Source organism: Ochotona curzoniae, unplaced genomic scaffold (genome assembly GCF_017591425.1).
Source record: "Ochotona curzoniae isolate NIBS_2020 unplaced genomic scaffold, NIBS_Ocur_1.0 contig_883, whole genome shotgun sequence".
NCBI lineage: Eukaryota > Metazoa > Chordata > Mammalia > Lagomorpha > Ochotonidae > Ochotona > Ochotona curzoniae.
This window is the reverse complement of record NW_024466599.1, coordinates 68,830,954-68,854,313: the sequence shown is the minus strand read 5'-3', so window position 1 is coordinate 68,854,313 and position 23,360 is coordinate 68,830,954. Positions and strand designations below refer to the sequence as shown.

General features: G+C 43.0%; 1 protein-coding gene, 1 long non-coding RNA gene and 1 pseudogene across 2 annotated transcripts in view; 2 read left to right on the top strand and 1 right to left on the bottom strand.

Annotated features, from left to right (window-relative positions):
- The window catches only part of TMEM131 (transmembrane protein 131), a 157,640-nt gene that overhangs the window by 2,109 nt on the left and 132,171 nt on the right, over positions 1-23,360 (top strand). The gene's annotated exons all lie outside the window — the stretch shown is intronic.
- LOC121165196 lies at positions 3,092-4,753 on the top strand. The gene is made up of 2 exons (XR_005885205.1): positions 3,092-3,563; positions 3,953-4,753. It is a non-coding gene; the product is annotated as an uncharacterized LOC121165196 (long non-coding RNA).
- LOC121165194 lies at positions 18,990-19,541 on the bottom strand (annotated as a pseudogene).

Here is a 23,360-nt window from a genome sequence, read left to right as displayed (position 1 = left end):
TCAGCCAGTGGTCCTGGCCTAATCCCATACCTTTCCTGGCCATTGCTGTCTCTGTGTGAACAATGTGTGTGCACAGAGCCTGCGATTCAAGGTCCTGTTGGTGATTACACCAACCTAGAACACAGGCCTCTGCCCGTCATGAGCGGATCTGGTTCCAATCAAGTATTCCCCGAAGGAATCTCCAGAAATGGACTGTGCTTTCCACTTTCTCTCTGATCAAATGCAAGTGTGGCTTTTATTTTGAGTCAGGGAAATGCAATTGATTTTCCTTCATGATTGTGATGCCGTGAGGTTGGCCCCTGGTGGGACACACATTGTCTGCCTGAGAGGAGTTCTGGGGAGTTTTCAAGTGTGTCTGGACAGATGTCTGTTCAATCATACTCTGAGGATTTTTTTCTTTTGGTGTTTGTTTAGGCAGTGTAAACTAGTTTAAATTTTCAAAGCTTTACCTGCAGTTTTAATGATGGCTGCCTGAGTATGTTCATATGTTTTTGTATGTTCATATGTGTTTTTTTTCCTGCATTACCGTAATTTCATTTGAACATCTTCAAAGCATAATTGAACTCCTTTTCCTAAAGCAAAAATGTGGAAATAGCTAGATTACCTAATGCAGTTTTTCATGTCAGGACAAGGTGTTAATTTTCTTGAGTCAGAAATGTGAACCATTCCTTGCCTTAACATCCTATATGGCTTAACTTTCTTTATCTGAACTTCAATCTTAACTGATCTAGGAGGGTGTGTTATCACTAGGCCAGAGGAAAGAGACCTTTGAGACTGTTTTGGCTAGGCACTCAAGCTTGTAAGGACTTTGAAAGAGTTGCCAGAGGTAGCTCTAATTACTACCGATAAATAGCTTATTCTGGAGTAGTGCCAGGATTTTTCCTGAGGCTAAGATATTGAGAGAAGTGGCAGAGTGTGTACTTAATGAAAATAGATCAAATGTACAGTGAAAATACATATGTATATTAAATGTATAACGGTTACAGTTTTAAATTGCAAAGTGTCATGGAGCATAGTTTCAATAGGAAATGGGCATTTTGGAGCTGTAACACCTTGTTTACATTTATATGAAGATGAGGCTGCAGTTTAGGTACCTAGTAAATATCGATTTAGACAATTTTCCTGAAATAGGATTCCATGACAGGGCCAGTCTCAATTGGAAATAAATGGCAGGATTACATTTGACTGTCTTTAGGAGGGTTTTTTTTTTTTTTTTTTTTGGCCAGTGTGTTATAGCTCCAAGCATAATTTTTTTTTAAAGGGGTAGAGGAGGGAGAAGTTCATACTTTTTGTTTTTTGTTTGTTTTATTATTTTATTTATTAGAAAGTCAGACATACAGAGAGGAGGAGAGACAGAGAGGAAGATCTTCCATCTGATGATTCACTCCCCAAGTGAGCGCAATGGCCGATGCTATGCCGATCCAAAGCCAGGATCCAGGAACTTCTTCCGGGTCTCCCACATGGGTGCAGGGTCCCAAACCTTTGAGCCGTCCTCGACTGCTTTCCCAAGCCACAAGCAGGGAGCTGGATGGGAAGTGGGGCCACCGGGATTAGAACCGGCGCCCATATGGGATCCCGGGGTGTTCAAGGGGAGGACTTTAGCTGCTAGGCCACATTCCTGGGCCCCGAGCATAAATTTTTGATGTGGCTATTTTTTTGACTTACATACAGAATGGTGCAAAAGTATCTTCTCTGCAAAGCATATGAACAAAGGGCTTAATATTAAACAGAAGAGGCAAAAGTCTACTGATGATTTGTCAGAGGGTGATCAATGTGTATTTTTTTCTTAAATAGTCAACTTAAAATGTAAAAAGTTTTAGAGTGGTTTTGTTAAGAGTGATTTTTTTTGGGCCCAGTGCAGTAGCCTAGTGGCTAAAGTCCTCAGTTTGCATGAGCCAGGATCCCATATGGGTGCTGGTTTGTGCCCTGGCAGTTGTACTTCCCACCCAGCTCCCTGCTTGTGGCCTGGGAAAGCAATATAGGATGGCTAAAAGCCTTGGAATCCTGCATCTGTGTGAGAGACACGAAGGAAATTCCTGGCTCCTAGCTATGGATCGACTCGGCTCCAGCCATTGCAGCCACTTGGAGTGAGTCAGTGGATGGAAGATCTTTTTCTGCCTCCTCTTCTCTCTGTAAATCTGCCTTCCCAATAAAAACCAATAAATCTAAAAGAAAGATTTTAAGAATAGATTTATTTATTCACAAGTCTGAGTTAGAGAGGGATGGGAAGAAGACCTGTCTGCTGGTTCACGTGGTCACAGCAGCGAGGGCTGGGCCAGGCCAAAGCCAGCAGCTGCTTCTGGGACTCCCATGTGATGCAGCAGGACAGGTGCTTGGGCCATGAGCAGGGAGCTAGCACAGAAGCGGAGCAGTGGGGACTTGAACTGGTTCCCACATGGGATGTTGATATTGCTGTTGCAGGCTGGTGGCTTAACCACAGGATCCACCCAGTGAGGTGTTTTAACTCTTTGTATGGCAGTGGGGCAGCTGCGTTTCAACTGCTGTGAATAAAATATTCCTGTTGATTGCTTCACTGATGAACCTTTTGTTGTTTACATGTTGCCAAAAGCTTTGCTTTGTTTATTTTGCTTTGGAGAAGTAGTGGGAAATGTGTGCCCTCTCCTTCTCAGAGACTGGTTTCCTCTTCTTTTAGAATCCTCACAAGGAATTAATAGGCACTTGGGTGTGGGGTCAATGTGAAATTACCTGGTTTTGGGTAGTAACAAGCTGGACTGCTCTCAGGGACCGTCCTTGCTGGGTGCTTGATGTTGTAGGCGTCCTCCGTGCTCTGGGATTGCCTTTGTCCTCTTGCTGTCCATCACTGCTCTCTGGTTGCTCTTCCTTCATAAGTGTGTCTTGCTGCTGGTACACACTGTGGATTTCTAAGGCAGAACTGAACTGCCTTGTGCTGCCTCTGATTTTCCAGTTTTTTAAAAAATTAATGTCACGATTGGGTTCCCTGTCACATTATATTGTTAAAAAAGTGTTGTGTCTGTGTTTTTAGATTTGAAAGGCAGACAGAAATATGTTGATTCTCACATACTGGTTCACTCCCCATAACCTTGGAACAGTCTGGCTGGACCAGGCCAAAGCCAGAGCTGAGAACTGAGTTCTGGTCTTCCACATGGATGACAAGGACCCAGCCACTTGAGCATCACCTGCCATATCCCAGGAGTTGAGAAAGGAGATGGAACTTACTCAGATTCTCTTGATAGAGGAGTGTTTAAAATAGTGTCCTAACTGCTTTGAGGAGTGCCTGCCCCCCAGACTTAGTTTTGGCCCTGAAGGAAGTGGTGTCAGCTCTTCTACAGCCCCCTAGCTTCCAGGCTCAGCACTGCAGTGGGGTATCTGTGTTGATGCTCACCTGGATACTGCCTTCATGTCCCAAATGTTGTCTTCCCTTTGATAGAATTGCTTTAAGGCAGAATTCTGTCTGCTTTGTTTCATAGCAAACATTCAGGTTTGAATGAAGCTATGTTTAAAATGATCTTGTTGGGCCCGGTGCAGTAGCCTAGTGGCTAAAGTCCTCCCCTTGCATGCACCAGGATCCCATGTGGGTACCAGTTCATATCCTGGCAGCCCTGCTTGTGGCCTGGGAAAGCTCAGGTTTGGCTGTCGTGGTCACTTGGGGGAGTGAATCAGAAGATGGATCTTTCTTTCTGTCTCTTCTCCTCTCTGTATACCTGACTTTCTAATAAATAAATAAACAAATCTTAAAATAAATTAATAAAATGATCTTGTCCTTCCCTTTTTGTGCCTGAAGCTTGAGGGTTGAGTGTCTGGAGACCTCTCAGATTGAAATGTTGCTAGGGATTTTTCTGTTTCCCGCTTTTTTCTTCCCCATTGTTGCTTTCCTTTGTCAACTAAATGAGTTCTATTCAATTATCTAAAAATCACTCTATGAGTTTTGAATTTTAAGATTTTCAGGTCCTTCTAAGGACCCTACTTACAGATCATGATTCTGAATCCTGAAGAGATTAAATAGTAATACCCAGGATAATACCTGGTGGGTGATTGACCTACCAATGAATTCCATCCCAAGCTCTGCATCCCTGGAGCCAAGCCGTGCAATCCTGAATGAGTACCTGAGGGAGGAGTGGCTTTTGTTACATTGTGTACCAGCTGGAGGAAAAAATATCCAGTTTGTGGAAAACAGTGTATTATGTAGATGACTAAAATGTGCCTTTTTGTGTTTAAACCATGATAAACTTTGATATCACTTTCTGTTGATGTACCATTTTGCATCATGAAAGCTTTTTATTTTATTATTTTTGAGATTGATTTGAAAGGCAGAGAAGGAGGTATTCCGTCTTCTAGTATACTCCCCAGATGCCTGCAGCAGCAAGGACAGGCCCGACCGCAGCAAGGAGCGCAGAACTCAATCCCGGTCTCTCACATAGGTGGCAGTGACGCAGGTACTTGTGTCTTCAGCTCTCCAGGTGTGCCTTAGCAGGAGGCTGGCCTTGGAAGCAGAGCCAGGTTTGAACACAGACACGCTGATATGGGATGGGAGCATCTCAAATACTGTTGTCATGAAATGCCTACCCCAGCGAAAAAGGTTCTTAAAAGGATGCCAAGGAAACTGATGAATGGATACTCAGGGAATCTTGGATGTTGGAAGCTACTGACTTTGTTCTTGATGATTTAGGTATCTGCTTCTGTTGCTTAGGCTAAGGTTATGCAATATTACATTATGTGAATGCTCCTTGTAGTCTAGCCATATGGAAGATTCTGTGCTGGTCCTGGATTAAAAGATGCTGGAGATAATCAGAGTTAGTAGCAGCATTTGCTTTTGTCAGGGAAGAAATCTTTCAGACTTAGGGCCAGGGTCACCGGAAGAAACTCATTTCTGGTGCCGTGAAGGCATTTGGAAGTAGATGATCATTAGCCTCATCCATAGTGCTAAGCCACTTTTTCTTTTATTCCCCTGTGATTACTTTAAAATCCCAGATGAAAGAGTTCTAGAAAGCTGTGCTATTTGCTTGCTTCACTTCATTCCATGCAACACCTGGGTTAGAGATCTACAAACTGTTTCATATCTAAGAGGATTATTGACATGCATTATTTATTGTTTAAAAAATATTTAGAGGCTGGCATTGTGGCATAGTGGATTGAGCCATTGCCTACAATATTGGCATCCCATATAGGCATTGGTTCGAGTCCTGACTGCTGCTTTTCCTATTCAACTCTCTGTTAATGGCTTGAGAAAGCAGCTGAATATGGCCCAAGTCCTTGGTCCCTTGCACTCACATGGGAGACCCAGCTGGAGCTCCTGGTTCCTGACTTTAACCTGGTCCAACCCTGGCTGTTCTGTCTTTTGGGGGAGTGAACTAGCAGATGGAAGAGCTCCTTCTCTCTCTTTCTCTCCCTTTGTTTTTCAAATAAAAACATTTTAAAATAATTTAATTGTGATAAAAGCATAAAATTTGCCATCTGACTCGTTATTAAGTATACGGTTCAGTGGTGTTAAGTATGGTTGGAAGTTTTTGCTCCTGGGACGCTGGAGGCTCTCTGCCGTTGAATCAACTCCTCATATCCCATATCTTCCTGTCCTCCCATAGTGCTGGTTATCATCATTGCACTTGCTGTTTCTACAAACCTTACTACTGTAGACACCTCATGTAACTGGGATCATGCAGGTTTTGTCTTTTTTATGGTTTTATTTATTTATTTGAAAGGCAGAGTTACACACACAAACACATATACACACAGTGAGAGCAAGAATTAAGAATGAGAGAGGTAGATCAACCAAAGCTCTTCTGTTTGCATTTTGAAATGTCTCAGACATTGTAGGAAACTACCTGTATTAACAGCAACAAAAAATAGGTTTAAGAATAAGTTTGAATGTGTAAGCTCTGAGGAAAACTCAGCATCCTTGAGTAGAGGAAGTTGATTTGACTGCAAGGCACTCCTTGTGCTTGGATGGGAAGACCACATGTCCTAATGCTGTGTGTTACCCCCAAGTGCCTAGGATAGCTTTCACATGCCAATGAAAGTTTTCATGGAGCTAGAAAACTTGATGTTAAAGTCCATATGGAGGTGTCTCTCTCTCCCTCCTCTTTCGAGAGGCACCCCACCTCCTGGCTTTCTCTCCAGAGATGCTTCCCCTTCCCTCTCCCTTCCCTGCTCACCTGGTCCCTTCGCAAATAAACTTATCTGTCTGCAAAAAAAAAAAGTTCATACAGAAAGATAAAGATGTGGGAATGCTGAGGAAGAAGTTAGGAGGGATCACTGGTACACGCAGGTTTTTTTTTTTTTAAATTTCAAAAAAATTTTTTTTGGAAAGTCAGGTATACAGAGGGGAGAGACAGAGAGGAAGATCTTCTGTCTGTTGATTCATTCCTCAAGTGACCGCAGTGGCAGGAGCACAGAGCCTCTTCTAGGTCTCCCACGCGGGTGCAGAATCCCAAAGCTTTGGGCTGTCCTTGATTACTTTCCCAGGCCACAAGCAGGGAGCTGGATGGGAAGTGGAGCTGCTGGGATTAGAGCTGGCACCCATATGGGATCCTGGTGTGTGCAAGGTGAGGATTTTAGCCAATAGGCTACCCACACCGGGCCCAGGTACACGCAGTTATTAAAATGTGCTCTAAGTTATTATAGAATCAGATTAAGTAAGGTACCAGTGTATAAATAGACTAGTGGCACAAAGTTCCAACAATAGGCCTAACAATATGTGGCTTATGATAAAAACCTGCTTTCTCTTGGGAAGTCTGGAAGTTGTTATGCTGTAAAGAGGATGAACAACCTCAAATTAAAAAAATTGGAACACTGTTTTATTTTCTTACAGCGGCTGTAGCAAGTTACCACAACTTTAGTGGTTTAAAATAGTGGCAGAGTAGATAAAGTCACTGTTTGCAGCACTGGCAGTCTATATGTGCTGTAATCCAAATCCCAGTGGCTCAACTGCCCATCTCTCTCTTAATGGCCTGAAAAAGCAGTGTTTGGACCCCTGCCACCCACAAGGGAGACTTGGATGAAGCTTCTGGCTTCTGCCAGGGCTATTGCAGCCATTTGTGCAGTGAGGCAGCAGATAGAACATCTAGAGAAATCGCTGTCTGCTGGTTTCTCCTCTTTCTGTAACTCTTTCAAATAAATGAGTAAAATCCTCAAGACCAGCCTGCAAGCACGTGCGCGCGCGCGCGCGCGCACACACACACACACACACACACACACACACACACACACAATTTGTTTCCCATAGCGGAGGGCAAGACTTAAGGTGCTGACAGGGCTGTGTGCCTCTTTCATGCTTCAGGAAAGAATCTCTTCCCTTCAGTGTTCAGCTTCTGGAGAGGTCCTGCATTCCTTGGCTGTGGGCACCTTCCTCGTGTCACCTTGTCCTCCTAGTCTTGGCTTCTCCCATCCTCATGCTGCCTGCTGTTCTTCTAGGCATGATTGCCTTTGACCTGTGTGGAACCCTCTGGCCCCAGAGCTTTGACTTAATCACATTTACAGCTGCCCTTTGTCGCGTAAAGTAACATTCACCGTTGGTGGGGTTAGGATGAGGGCATCTTGGAAGACATGAATTAGTCTACCACAGACATCGAGTTTCTTTTTTTTTTTAAGATTTATTTTTATTATTTTTTTATTGGAAAGGCGGATATACAGAGAGAGGAGAGACAGAGAGGAAGATCTTCTGTCTGATGATTCACTCCCCAAGTGAGTGCAACGGCCAATGCTATGCCGATCCAAAGCCAGGAGACTCTTCCGGGTCTCCCACGCAGGTGCAGGGTCCCAAAGCATTGGGCTGTCCTTGACTGCTTTCCCGGGCCACAGGCAGGGAGCTGGAAGGGAAGTGGGGCTGTCGGGACTAGAACTGGCTCCCATATGGGATCCTGGGGCGTGCAAGGCAAGGACCTTAACCACTTGCGCCACCTCGCCGGGCCCGACATCGAGTTTCTAATGCACTTCTTTGCTAGATATGGCACCCAAAGCACAAATAACAGCAAATAGATAAATTTAACATCATCAAAATTAAGTTTTGTGTGGTAGAGCAAGTGAAAACACAGCCCATAGAATGGAAGAAATTTTTATAAATTGTTGATACATGTAGAATACTTAAGGAGCTCTTAACAATGAATTTAAATGGCCGTGGGTAGGCATTTCTCTAAAGAAGATAGGCAGTAAGCGTACACAAAGATGTCTAGCATCATTTGCCCACTATTAGAAACAGAAGTGAAAACTGAAATGAGTATAGTTCACACCCACTAGTACAGCTGTAATAAAAAAGACAGGTAATAAGCAGTGTTGACAAGGATGTGAGACATCAGAATGTTGTGTATTGCTCCTGGGAATGTAGATGGTGCAACTGCTTTGGAAGGCAGTCTGGTTGTTCCTGAAAATGCTGAACATGCATTGCTCATATGTGTTTATCCCAAAGACATGCAAGTATAAAAGCCTGTACTAGGATGTTCATAGCAACATGTTCATAATAGCCCAAAAAAGTGGAATATCTAAGATGTTTATTGACTGAAGAATGGGTAAATAAAATTAAGACTTTTTAAAAATTTATTTTAAAATTTATAAAATTCATATTTTATGAATGTATAAAAAATAGTGAACTGCTGATGCATGGTTCAACATAGATTAGTCCTGAAGTGAAAGACCAGATAGTCCTGTGAGTACAGAAGATATTTCTATGAAATGTCCAGAGCAGGTGAGTCTATACAGAACACAACTAGATTAGTGATTGCACAGTGGGGTTGGGGAGTATGAGGAGTACAGTAAGGAGCACGACCTTTTTGGGATGATGAAATGATCTGGAGATGGATGGGGCAGTGGCTTGCACAGCTCTGAGTGTACTGGTAACTGCATAGTATACTTTAATTGGACGAAGTATATGGTATGTGAATTATGTCTCAAGATTATTAAATATTCTACTTAAAATAATCTTTTTCATCTAAGCGGGAAAAAGCCTAAATGAGATACCATTTTCAACTTTAAGCTGGCAAAAATTAAGAAACTTTGCAAACAGTTTTGGTGAGATTGTGGGAAAGCTCATATGTTCACCCCTTGCTGGTGATAGCACTGTGCTCCCCCCACTCCCTGCTCAAATCACAGCCTTGGTGGAAAGAACCTTGAAACAAGCTGTGTAGTATGTGTACTGTATGCATGTTTATATCTTGACCTAGCAATCCCATTTTTAAGAATTAATCCTGAGGATGCACTCCCAACATTGCAAATACATATGCACAGGCTTATTCACAGATCTATTATCTATAAGCAAAACAAAACAAAAAACTGAAAACTGCCTAAATGCTTGTATGTGGTTGAATAAATTATGGTACATCCATATAGTGGGTTATTATCTTGTGCCTGTAAAGAGAATTAGTCCCCCACATAGGTGAAGAAAACCTGATTGATTACCTGGGCCATCACTGTTGCCTCCCAGGGTCTGCTTAAACATGAAGCTGGAGTCAGGAGCCAGAACAAGGTTTTCTATCCAGTTACTCCAATATGGGGTCAGGGTGTCTTAATGGGAGTCTTAACTGCCAGGCTAATAAAGCCTTTAAAACATGTGTCTTGGCACAATGGCTCAGTTAACTAATCTCCCCACTTCAAGTGCTGGGATCCTACATGGGCACTGGTTTGTGTCTTGGCCATTCCATTCCCATCTAGCTCCCTGCTTGTGGCCTATTGAAGCAGTGGAGGATGACCTGAGAGCTTGGGACCCTGCATCAGTGTGGGAAACGTGTAAGAAGCTGCTGGCTCCTGGCTTTGGATGGCTTGTTGTATGGCCATTGAGGCCATTGTGGGAATGAACTAGTAAATGGAGAATCTGTTTGCCTCTCCTTCTCTCAGTAAATCTGCCTTTCTAATAAAAAGCTTTCTAATAAAAATCTTTCATAAATAAATCTTTAAAAAAATAAGCAGACAAACGTGTTGGACCTAGGTGGGCACTGGTATGGTCACTCACTGCACGACATTTTGATCGCCAGTGAACCCCATTTGCCTTCCTGGGCCCTGTGGTTATAGTAGCAGAATTCTGCTGTTGTAACTGGTGTAAAGTGTTAGGCAAGCATTGCTCACGGGTTTGTGGTGGTGCTGTATAAACAGGCCTACTACTGGGCTAGTTGTATAGAACTGTAGCACACAGAATTACACCACAGTGCATCATACTTGATAATAGATGACTGATACTGGTTAAATATTTACTATACTTAAAAAAAATATTTATCTGAGTGGCTGATAGATTTATCAGAGAGGCAGATAGACAGGGAGAGAGCTTTTACCTGCTGATTCACTCCCCGAATGCTTGCAGTCTCTGGGGCCGGGCCATGCCGAGGCTAGGAACCAGGAACTCAACCTAGGCTCCCCCATATGAGTGCAAGTATCCAGTAATTTGAAGTACCACTTGTTGCCTTCCAGGATCTGCATTATGCATTAGTAGTTCTGTTTTGTTTATAGTTCTGTGAAATTTAAGGCATTCATATGCTTGTGTATCAACTAGTACTGCTACTAAACAAAAAAAATTGTTCCATTTTCCTCCAAAGTCCCTCCTATCTCCCCTGCTGTCTACATCGTTACTTAGTTTTAGCTACCTGAAAGTGAGACAGAGCTCTTTTATCCGTTGATTCAGTTCTCCAATGTCCATAAAAGCAGCACTGGGCCAGGGGTCTCTCACCCCGTGGCAGGGGCCCAAATACGTGAGCCATTGCCTGTTGCTCTTAGGATGTGCGTTGGGAAGCTGGAATCTGAAGCAGAGCCAGGGCTTCAACTCAAGCAAGCATCCAATAGATGTGGGCATCCCCACCTACTGCCAGTCCACTTCCAGCCTTGGAAGCCTTGTTGTTGTTTGAGAATGTCAGGTGAATTAAGCCATAAGGTGTATATAATTTTGAAATTATATGGTTATGAGGTTGGTTATGTTTTCTCAATGCCTTTGAGATTCATCCAAGTTCTGTATGAATCATTCATTTTTTGAAAGATTTATTTATTGTTTTTATTGGAAAGTCAGATATACAGAGAGGAGGAGAGACAGAGAGGAAGATCTTTCGTCTGATGATTCACTCCCCAAGGGGCACAATGGCTGGAGCTGAGCCAATCCAAAGCCAGGAGCCCTGAGCCTCTTCCGGATCTCCCACGCGGGTGCAGTGTCCCAAGGCACTTGGGCCATCCTTGGCTGCTTTTCCAGGCCACAAGCAGGGAGCTGAATGGGAAGTGGAGCAGCTAGGATAGGGACTGGCACCCACATGATTGCGACACATGCATGGTGAGGATTTTAGCCACTAGGCTACTGCACTGAGCCAATGAATAGTTCATTTCTTTAGTGTTTTATTACATTGTATGAATATATCATGATTTATTTGTTCATCTGTTACTGAAAATTATTCTGGTGTCCATGTTTTGGCTATTACAAATAAAACTTCTGAGAAGATTCATATGTAAGTCTGAATTCATTCATATTTCATTATGTATTATGCATAGACTTAGGAGTAGAATGTCATATTTGTATGTTTAGTTTAAGAAGCTGCTAGTCTGTTTTCACAGTACCACCAGCAGAGTGCAAGAGCTTTGGTTGTGGAACCAGTGTGGTGGCATATCAGCCTAATCCTCTGCCTGTGACATTGGCATCCCATATGGATGCCAGTTTGCATCCCAGCTGTTCCACTTCCAATCTAGCACCCTGCTGATGGCCTGGGAAAGCACAGGAGGACAGCTGCATCCTTGGACTCCATCTGGGAAGTGAACCGAAAGATGGAAAATTTCTCTCTCTCCCTCCTTCTCTCTGTCTCTCTGACTCTGTCTCTCTCCTTAGGGAGAAAAAAATTTCAATTTCTTTGTATCTTTTTTAGCACTTTGTCAGTCTTTTTAAATTTTAGTCATTCTAACGTGAATGTAGTAGGTTATTATAATCTGAATTTGCATTTCCCAAGTGAATAATGATGTTGGGCATCTTTTCATGTGCTTATTTGTCATTAAAATATTATGGGTGAAAAGTCTGTCTTCAGAGCTTTTACCCACGCCTATGCTGGGTTACTTGTTTTCTTGTTTTTGAGATCTGACAGTTCTTTCTGTATTCTGAATACAAGTCCTCTGGAGGTATGTATTTGCAAAGATGCCTTCCAAGGCCATAGCTTGTCATTTTGTTCTACCAAGTGTTTTTGGCAGAACAGATACTTTTAATTAACTTTATCAATTTATTCTTTCATAGGTCCTGTTTTTGGGATTGTAGCTGAGAAATCTTTTTCTGACTCAAGATTGCAAAGATTGTTTGCTGTATTTTCTTCTAAGTGTTTCATAGTTGTGGACCTCTCTTACAATGATTCATTTTGAGTCAGGTCTTTTATGGACATGAGATAGGGATTTAGGTTTGCTTATTTTTGCAAATGAATATCCAGTTGTTCAAGTGCCTTTCTACCTTCCCTTCACTTTCCTTCCCTCTCCTTTTCTTCTTCTTTTCTTCCCACCATTCCTTCTCTCTTTCTTGTCTAATATTAATTTGCTCAAAAGGCAGAAGCAGATAAAGGAAATCTTCTGTTCTCACTTTCTGAATGGCTGTCATAGCTGTGGCTGGGCTAGGCTGAATCCAGGGTCTGGGACTTCATCTGCGTCTCCCATGGGAGTGCAGGGTCCCAAACGGGGTCCAAGCCTTTGGGCCATCCTCCACAGCTTTCCCAGGGGCATTATCAGAGAACTGAATTACAAGTGGAGCAGCCGTTTCTCGAACAGAGGGCAGCTTTACCTGCTGTTCTGCCATGCTGGTCCTTTTCAAGTACCTTGTGTTGCAAAGACTATTCTTTTTTCTTTGTATTGTTTTTTGCCAATGGTTGAAAATCTGTTACCTTTACATGTGTGTTTATTTTTCCCATCCAAGTACTAACCAGGCCCGACCCTGATCAGCTTCCGAGATCAGACGTTGGTGGGGGGGTATGGCATTAGACATTTGTGTGTTTATTTCTATGTCTTTTTTTGTCTCATTAGTTTATCATGACCATTGTATATTTACCATAGTTGTTAAAGCAGGTTGTGAGTCCTCCAGCTATATTCTTTTTCAGAGTTGTTTAGCCTGTTCTATGCCCTTTACATTTCATCAGGTTAAATTTATCAGCTTGTGCACATAACTTATTTGGATATTGATTGGGAATGCAATGACCCCGTGGAGAAAAATTGATATCTTAACAATATTTATTCTTCTAGTGTATGAATGGAGATACTTTCTTCATCACTTCAGGTCTCTAAGTGCTTTTTAAGCAATATTATTTGGTTTTTATGGTTATGTTTTTTTTTTCTTTTCAAAAGAATTATTTATTTAAAAGGCAGAGTGGTAGAGAGAGGGCAAGATAAAAACATCTTCCATCTGTTGGCTCACACCACCAATAGCCTTGAGCCAGTAAGACCAAAGCCATGAAGCCATGAGTCAGGAACTCCATTCATGTTTCCTGTGTGGATGGCAGGGCCCCAAGCACTTCTGTCATCATTTGTGGCCTTCCAGGTGCTTTAGCAAGGAGCTAGAGGTGGAGTACTCCATAGTATGGAATGCCATGCTGATGTTGCAAGTTGTGGCTTAACCCACTGCATCATAATGCTAACCTTCCATACATTTTTAGAATTCTGACAGTATTTTATGCTTGTTTTTTATTCTATTTTTAAAGATTTCTTTATTTTTATTGGACAGATTTACTAGAGATGGAGAGACAGATCATCTATCCAGAGCTGAGCCGATCTGAAGCCAAGAGCCAGGAGCTTCTTCTGGGTTTCTCAGTCCCAAGGCTTTAGGTCATCTTCCGCTGCTTTCCTAGGCCACAAACACGGAACTGGATGGGGTAGAGTAGCTGGGGCACAAACTGGCACCCATATGGGATCCTGATGGATGCAAGGTGAAGATTTAGCTGCCAGTCTATCATGCTGGGCCCTTTTTATTCTATTCTAAATGATATTAAATCTGTTTCCTATTGTTGGCTTACAGAAATATGTTGCTTTTGTGCTGATTTCGTATTCTGTAATCTTGCTAAACTGACCTGTTATTTCTGCTATCATTTCTGTAGATTCCATTGCTTTTTCCATGATAAGGTCTGCGGATGGATACAATGTTACTTCCTCTTTCTATTTTGCATCCTGTTTGTCTTGTGAGATTATACTACCTAGAACTTCGAGTATGGTGGTAAATAGAATTAGTAGCAGTGGATGTCCTGTCTTGTTGGAGCAAGGATTCAGTCTCTAGCGTTTGATTATAATGTTAGCCATCAATCTTTTGTAGATAATTTCCTTTAGATTGGGGAACTTCTATGTCTTAAGTTGGTGAGGGTTTTTAACAGGAATGGATGTTGAATTTATCGGTTGCTTCTTTCTGTGTCTGTGGAGGTAAATTATCAGTCTTTCTTACTTGATCATGATATATTATCTTTTTATTATTGCTTTTAAAAAATTTATTTTTGCTGATGTTTATATAGTTGGTTAGAGTGGGAAGAGTTGAGAATCAGGAAAGTGGGCGAGACCATTGTTTACACATTTTCTTTTTTCTTCCTGTATTTGTGGGAGGGAGGATTACAAGGAGAAAAACCACACCCAACCTACCAGCCTCCTCAGTACCCAGGGATGGGGAACTACTACCCAGTGTCATCCCAGGGTCCCCGATGTGGAACATGTTCCGAGGGTTCTGTTCAAGTGGTTTCAATAGTTCTGAGATGTTGTTGATGCTGCCATCTCAGAGTCTCTATTGACCCAGAAATTTGCTGTCAAGCTTCACTGGGGTAGTTGATCAATTTGATCTGTCCTCTTTTCTCTGCAAACAAGTGGGTGCTGTGGCCCAGCCCAGCCCAGCCCACTGCATACTTGGTGTTTATATGTGCACCAGCAGGAGCTACAGTCCAGTCAGCGTCCTTTGATAACCCCTACTCTACCAGCCCCCAGCCCTGGTTCCTGTGCCTGCCAACATGTGCAGTGGACTAGTCTGGTCTGTCCCACATCCCATTCAGATCTCATATATATCACTGGGCATTGAAGCCTAATTCAACCTAGTGGACTCCACCCTCCAACCCACACTCATGCCAGCAGGTGCCACCACCTGTCTAGCCAGGTCCGCCCCCAGCTCTGGTTCTCATGCTCACCAATGGGAGTTGAAGCCTATCAGAAACGTGCCCACAGTTTCCCTACTAAGCCTACTCCCACTCTCAGATCTTGCATTCTTCAGGTGGTTCTGCAGTCAAGCTTGACAGGTCTTGCACCCAGTCCCAGTACTTGCCAGCTGATCTTGCAGCAAAGCCCAATCAGTCTGTCCTTACTCATACCTGAACCAGTGGATGCAGTCGGTTATCCCAACATGACTTTCCCCCCCAACCTAGTTCATATACATGTTGTAGCCCTGCCTAGTCTGGTCTTTTCCCAGTCCCAACTCTCGTGCTCACCAGCAAGCACAGTGGCCCAGCAGGGGAGTCTGTACTCCTCCTATACTGGGCTGACACCCCATTATCCCTTAGTCTTGTGTGTGCTGTTGGGTACTGTGACCCAGTCTTTCATGCTCATTTTGCCTTGGCATTTGCCATTGGGTGCTGTAGCCTGGTCTGGTCTACCCTGCTCCCAGCTTGCATTGGCAGGTGCTCCTGCCTAACTTGGCGCAGTCCCCAGTTCCGGCCCTAATGTGAACTGGCTGTTGCTGGGGCCTGATTCGGTCTGTCCTATACTTCATTCTGATTCTCTGATCTATCAGTGGGTGTTATGAGCTGTTCCAGCCTGACCTGCCCCCAGCTCTATGCCACACATATACCAGCAGGTACTTGTAACCTTCCTGATCTATGCTGCTCCTTGTCTTGATTCTTGTGCTCACCTACAGGAACTGCATCCTGACAAAGGAGTTCTCCAAGCTCCTCTATTGGGTCTCCTCCCAGTAGCAGATCTCACGCACGTTGGTTGGTTGGTCCTTGGCCCAGTCTGACTTGATCCACCCCCATGTCCTGGAAGAATAGTGATCTTGCCCAACTGATCCACACCCAATCTAGTTCTTACTGTTGGGTGTTACAGTCCAACCATACCTGTTCCACGCCCTGTCACAACTCTCATGTGGTTCAATGGGAGTTGAGTCCTGGCCCAGCTCATTATATACCCACTTTGGCTCTTATGAACACTATTGGGTGCTGAAGTCTAGGCAACCTGATATACCCTAGACCCAGTCTACACCCATGCTGAGGGACACTGCAGTCAGGTCCAGCACAGATTACCATCCCCATTCCTGCTTTAGCACTTACCAGTGTGTCCCACAACCTACCTGGAGCATCCCCTTTGTTCCCCAACCAGACCTTTTCCCTGCCACATCTCTTGCACGTGGCAGTGGTTGCTCTGACCCAGCTCAGCATAATCCATCCCCTATCCTGGTCTTTGCCATCGGATACTGCAGCTTGGCCTGACCCAACCTGTCCCCAGTCTCAACTCTTGCTGGTGGGTGCTGCAGCCTGGCGCTGCCCAGTCTGCTTTCATCCCTGACTTATGCAAACTCTAGGTGTGATAGCCTAGCCCAGCATGATGACCTGCACTCCAGCTTGGCTCTTGCACTTGCCAGTGAGCCAAAATTGGTCTGTCCCTGCCTGGTCTGACCCCTTCCAGAACCAACCCATACACTTGCCAATGGGTGGAACTACCCTGCTAGGTCTGCCCAATACCCAGGTTTGAATCATATGCTTACCAGCAGAAGCTGTGTCCCACCAGGTGAGTTTCCCAAGTTCCCCCACCAGACCCACTCCCAGATCTTGCACATGCCAGCGGTGCTAGGCCCTTACCAGACATAGACTACCCCATCTGTCCTGGCCTATGTATGGATGGTGGATGTGGTGGTCCGGCCTGCCCCACTTGGTATTCTTGGGTGTGCCTTAGGGTGCTGCAGCCTGCACCAAACCAGCCTGTACTCAACCTTAGTATCCATGAGTGTCAGAGGGTTCCATTGCCATGCCTAGTTCAGCCTAGCTCAGCCTGTCACCATCCCCAGTTTCCAAGCAAACCAACAGAAATTGTAGTTTTCTGCAGGGATGGGCACACACATTTCCCATAGAATCCACCACCCACACCTGTTTCTCTTGCAAGTTTATTGATGTCATGGCCTTGTCTAATGTTACCTGTTCTTACTTTCACTGGTGGGTACTATTATCTAGCCCTGCCAGGTAGACCCCCAGCACTAGCTTTAGTGTGTCCCAGTCAGTGGTATTCTGTATTGGTTGATCCTAACTACTATACCTGTGGTCTCCCACATGGCTGGTGCTTTGGTCTGCCCTTAAAAGCCCTCACAATCCCCTCTCTAGATTGCACCGCTGAGTGGCCTGAGGGCTTCAGCCAGCATCATTGTTTCCCTGGACTCCTGATCCAAGCCCCTCCAACCAGACACTGTCTCCTGGACTAGCTTGCCCACCTGGCTCAGAACACTTGGCAGGCAAATGGGCCCAAACCTCCAGACCCAAGCCTCGCCACCCAGGACCCCGTCTCTGGGACTAGCTGGCCCATCTGGCTCTGAGCATGTGCCAGAGTCTGGCTATATTATCTTTTTATTGTATTTTGGGAATTTTTTAACTTAGGAGTTTTCCATTCTTGGTTTTGAGGGATATTTTGCTTTCTTGTAATGTCTTTGCTTTTGGTTTTTAATCCCATACAGTACTTTTTCATCTGTCATATGTTAATTTTTTTTCTGTTTTAAGGTTTTAATCCCATCAGATATTTTTTCATCTGTAGTATTTGAATTTTCTTCTAGAAGTATAATTTTTGAAAAGTATTTTTTTATTTGTAGTGCAGATTAACAGAGAGAAATGGAGACAGAGATTTTCTGTCTGCTGGCTCAGAGCTGATCCAGTTTGGAGTCAGGAGCTTCTTCTTGGTATCCCACTTGGGTCCAGGGTTCCAAGGACTTCAGCTATTCCCTACTGCTATAAAGAGATAGCTGGGTCACAAGTGGAACAGTCATTTCTGGATTTTGAAGTGAGATAGTAGGAATTGTTGATTTGGCTGAGTTTGTTTTAGTGAGGCTGTGTTAATTTCAAAAATGTGAAGAAACATTTGGTACCAATGACTAATATTTTAATAGTAAAATAAAAGTATTTTATGTGAACTTTTGAGCAGAATGTGAATAGAAACTTGATACTGTGGCCTTTACAGTGAGACATCTGTTTCATCTCAAACTAGTCTGTAACTTAGCTTAAGTTAGTTTTTGTTTTGTTTTTAATTTAAATCCCACAGTCTTTCTTTTTCCTATATTTCTTGGTACAAGTAGAGGGGAGCTAGGAAGAATTTGTTGTGTTTTTGTTTAGTTTTTAACTCTTGAGTGCCTGCATGTGGTGGCTGGCACCTTGTGTAAGATTCCTAACGTCATTTAAATCCTCCTTGTCAGCAATCAACTTATGTTTTAATTTCTGAAACCAGTAACGTGATTGTTGAGGGCAAGCTTCATGTTGATAGTGCAAAATATCGCTGTAGTGGTGTATTTATTTTGTCTGTGTTTGGGTACTCTGCTGGGCAAGTATAACATAAGCTGGTGAGGCCCGGTGACATGGCCTGGTGGCTAAAGTCCTCGCCTTGGGCGCACCGGGATCCCATGTGGGCGCCAGTTCTGATCCCGGCAGCTCCACTTCCCGTCCAGCACCCTGCCTGTGGCCTGGGAAAGCAGTTGAGGCCGGACCAAAGCTTTGGGACCCTGCACCCGTGTGGGATACCTGGAAGAGGTTCTTGGCTCCTGGCTTCGGATCGGCATATCATCGGCCGTTGGGCTCACTTGGGGAGTGAATCATCGGACGGAGGATCTTCCTCTCTGTCTCTTCTCCTGTCTGTATATCTGACTTTGTAATAAAAAAAAATAATAATAATAAATAAATCTTTTAAAAAAATGAGCTGGCTGACACCTCTGTTGGTTTACTATTTGAAAATAATAGTAATATTTTTCAGAAAACACATGAATAAAAAAACTCTAAAAATGTTTTGAGTCCAAAAACTTTCAGCAATTTTGAATTCCAAAAGATTTTTTGTTATTTTATGGATTGTCATAACACTCTCAATTGGTGGGTTTTGTTTTTTTTTTACATGAAAGAATATTTAATGATTTTTTTACTATGTAACATATAAGGTGAAGATACCAGACTGAATTTTCTCAAATGGAAATTGGAGCACAGGCTAGCATTTTTCTTTGATCCCAAGAACCTCAGCATCATCTGTCCTTGGGAGGATCTAGCTTCTTACGACGTCTGTGATAATGTCCATGAGGATACCAGCGGTGCTTAGTAGTGAAGAATATCTTGCTAAGTTGCTCGACCATGGGTCCCTGCTCAAGGTGTTCACTTTTTCCTTGCAGTCTGGTTTTCAGCACTTGATCATGTGTTTCTTCATTATTAAGCACAGGATCTGGTCGAGGGATAGGTTTGGTATGTTCATACAGAATATCCATGGAAGGGTGATAACATACTATGGTCCTGCCATCCGATGTCAAAGCAAGTTCTACTTTGCAATTATAGTCATCCAGAAGAGAAGAATACGTAGATTTACGGCAAACACAATATAAAGCTCCCTGGGTTGGAGATAAATGTCTCCAGAAAGCTGTGTTTTGATATCACCTGTTTCACTGCAGCTGCTGCCATGGTGTAACCAGGATGCTGTGAATGCTGCGTATCAAGTGGGATGAAAGGGAAGTTTGCAAGAAAACCACTTTCAGCATGTCCTTCCAGGCCTACCAATTTTTGTCCTGCGAGCATGCCATCTTGTCCTCATCCGGGTCCTAAGAGACTCCGGGTAGGTCCAATTGGTGGGTTTTAATGGACCTAAATGACTAATATTTACTTTATTGGTTTGTTTACATTTTTTAGATAGACTTATGTCTAGAGTGTGTTAGAAAGCAGTTGTTCATAATGGAATTGAAGTGTTTCCTTGGACAGTTTGATGTACATATGATTAAACTTTGCAATCCAGTAAAAAAAAAAAGAGGAAGTGGAACAGTCGGGACATGAACTGGTGCCCTTGGATGCTTGTGCTGGCAGGCAGTTGGAGGATTAGCTTGTTGAGCCACTGTGCTGGCCCCAGAAGTGTAATTTCATTCTATTTCCCATTTCTCTACTTTTTGGACATAGTGCATATATTAAAATGTATATTTTACTGTCTTGTTGGCCAGCAGTTCTTATGTTTCTCTCCCTTCTTTGTTTGATAGGTAATCTTTGAGTAATTGACAGACATTGCAAGCTTTATCTTGTTGGGTGCTATATTTTTGTATTCCTGTAAATATTTTCGAGTCCATTAAGTTTCTTGGAAAATTGGTTTTCCTTTAAGATACCTTCTGTGCATCTGGAGCAATGCTGTATTTCCCATAATTAAGGCAAGGTCCTCCTGAGTACTCTGTTCGAAGTCTCTGAATAATGGATCTTTCCAATGGGAACAGAGATTACTGTTGACCCTGTGTGAAGGCCAGTTTCCTGCTTGCTCTAAGCCTTTTGGGTGATTCCTTCCCTGCTCTTGGGTAGTTACCTCACACACACATAGATGAGTGTTTTCCTGAGTAATAGTAGTACTATAGGATCTCTGTGCAGCTCTCTTTTTTTTTTGCTGGTATTTTTTTGCTGGTATTTTTTTGTGTAAACTCTCACTGCCTTGATTTCCTTGAATTCTCAACTTTGCCTCATCAACTTTCAAAGTCCACTTAACTCTCCCAGTTTCTTCTCCCTGAACTGTGACCTACTAGCACGTTGGGGACAGTAGGCTGGATCAATCTTTGGACTCATCTTGTTTGTTTCTAGTTCTCAAATGGTTGTCTGAAAACTCTGATTTAGTGTACTTTGCCTGAGCTTTGGTTCTTTCAGAGTGGCGGGATGCATTGGCTGCTGATAATCTATGCCCAGAAGCAGAAAATTTAGAATTTGTATCAGTTATTATTTTCTAGAACAACTGGGACTGTCATTGTCAGGGGTAGTTATTCCCTAAGTCTTGCTGTAGAGAAAATCTTGGTGAATAATAGAAAAATGGTGTTAGTTTCCTCCTGTTGCCACAATTAGCCCTAAAGCCCTTTAGTGATTGGAAACAGCAATCTCATGGTTGAGGTGATCAGACATCTGAAATGAGTCTCACTGTGCTAAAATCATGGTGCTAGTAGAGCTGTGTTTATTTCTGGAGCATGTAGGGTAGGATTTGTTGCTTGACCCCTCTGTCATAAAGCCAGCATTGTCAGGCTAAGTCCTTGTAAATGCTGTGATTTCTCTATCCTTTTTTTTCGTCTTTCTTGCACTTGAGGGACATTGGGTCAACCCAGATATCCAGAATAACCTTTCTTAATTTTATTTGCCAAATGACATTTTAACAGGATCCTGAGGTTAGGATGTGAACATCTTAAAGAAAGCTGGTGAACATGATTGAATGCTTTCAGTGTCATTCTTTTCTATGTTTTGTTTTTATGATGAAAAATGGAGCCTGGTGCTATGGCTCAGTGACTAAATCCTCACTTTGCAAGTGCCAGGATCCCATATGGGTACTGGTTTTTGTCCTAGCTTCTCCACTTCCCACCCAGCTCCCTGCCTATGGTCTGGGAAAGCAGTGGAGGATGGCCCAAAGCCTTGGGACCCTATACCTACATGGGAGACCTAGGGGAAGCTTGTGGCTTTAGATGGGCTCAGCTCTGGCTGTTGTGGCTATCTGGGGAGTGAACCAGCAGATGCAGAATCTTTTTGTCTCTCCATAAATCAGATCTGCCTTTCCAATAAAATAAAATAAATAAATCTTTAAAAGTAAAGTAAAATGGTGACGATGAATGGTATGTGTTGGATTTTCTCCTTAACCTACATACACTAAAATGTATTATTAGGAACCATGGGACTGCGGGCCTATACTTTTCTAATGTGCTGATATTTCTAGTTTGTCATGCATTTCATTTAGAGGTAGTTAGGTTATTTCAATTCCAGGTGCGATTCAAATTGTTCTTTATGGATTAGCTTGCAGAAGTTTGATTTGAAAATTTTGGGTGTGTTGCATTTGCAAATCTGCAAGCACCTTCAAAATTTGTGAAGATTTACTACACATATATAATTTTAGGTAAGGGCAGCCATCTTATGCTTCATTTTTTTCTTTGTGTCATGCTATCTTTCCTCTCCACTTATCACAGCTGAGCTCTTATGTTCTTTGTCACTGCTGATCACATGGAGCAACTGGTCACTCCTTGTGTGTGCTCTTTTTCCTATCAGGTCTTCAGCAGTGTCATCCCCTCACGTCAGCACTGTCAGTGCTCTCTGACAAATGTCACACTTGTGGGCCCAGGGTTTTCTCGCTGACCTTTAACCAGAATCCTTTGTGGAGGTTTACATGTACTCAGTGTTGGCAGAATAATTTATGCACAGTGCAGCAGCTCTAAGCAATTAGGCTATCATTTTTGCTTCCCTGCCTGTTTTGTGTTATTACGACTCTCATCTTTGTATGTTTAAATAATTACTGATGGAATTCCAATATAGTTGTTAATTTAAGCCAGAGGTTGGTATGCAAGCTGAATAAGAATTTTAATCATTTCTTTTACTGTTCTTTTGCACTGAGCTGCAGTAAAAACAAACTAGACTTTTATTTGTCCCCTAACTATTGAATATCAATAGGCCAATAGTGCCAGTTTGAGTACACAGTCAAGCCAGGAGGTGTTTCTGACACTTTTTGCTGCTGTTCCTCTCTGCTTTGCCGCTGCTGGCACACCTGTAAGTGAAAATGAGTTAGATATGCCCTGTGTAACAGATCATCAAACATTGGCCACATCACTCAGCACTTTGTCCTTGCTGTGGGAGTGAGGTCCAGGTTGTCGCCCTCCTCTGGCCACGGTCCTAAGGCCCTGAACCCAGTTGGCTGAGCACCTGTTCTTCCAACTGACTGATTACTTACTGCCTGAGGGCGTGTGCTTGCTGAATAGATGAGGTGAAGGCTTTGCACATGAATGGCTTTTCTTCACATATTTATCATTTAATAACTGTATGTACCTGGGGCACATTATTTGATTGTGGACTTTGCTCACCTACAGTGTGCATGCTGTGTTTAATAGAATTCTTATGCACAGGCACTTTGCATAGTACTATGCAAGTGTTAGTTTTCTGATAAGTTTACAGAGAAGATGCCATACCTTTTTAAAATCTCCTCTTTATGCCATTTCCTTTGGTTTATGTCTCTGTTTTCCCATTCCTTATACCCAGCCAGAGAAACTTCATGGATATTTTGTGTCTTGGATTAACTGTCAGCACTCTTATGCTTTCTACTGAACAGTTACTGGGGGATAAGGGAAGATACCCCAAGAAGGGGACCATTTCTTTAAAGTGTTTTATTTGATTAATGTAGGCAGATTTTGCATTCTGTTGCAGTATATGCTTGTACTGGCTCTAATAGAGAAATGTCCCCAAGTGACTATCTCTGGAACATGTGCATGATGCTGTGCACTTAAACTTCCAGTAGCA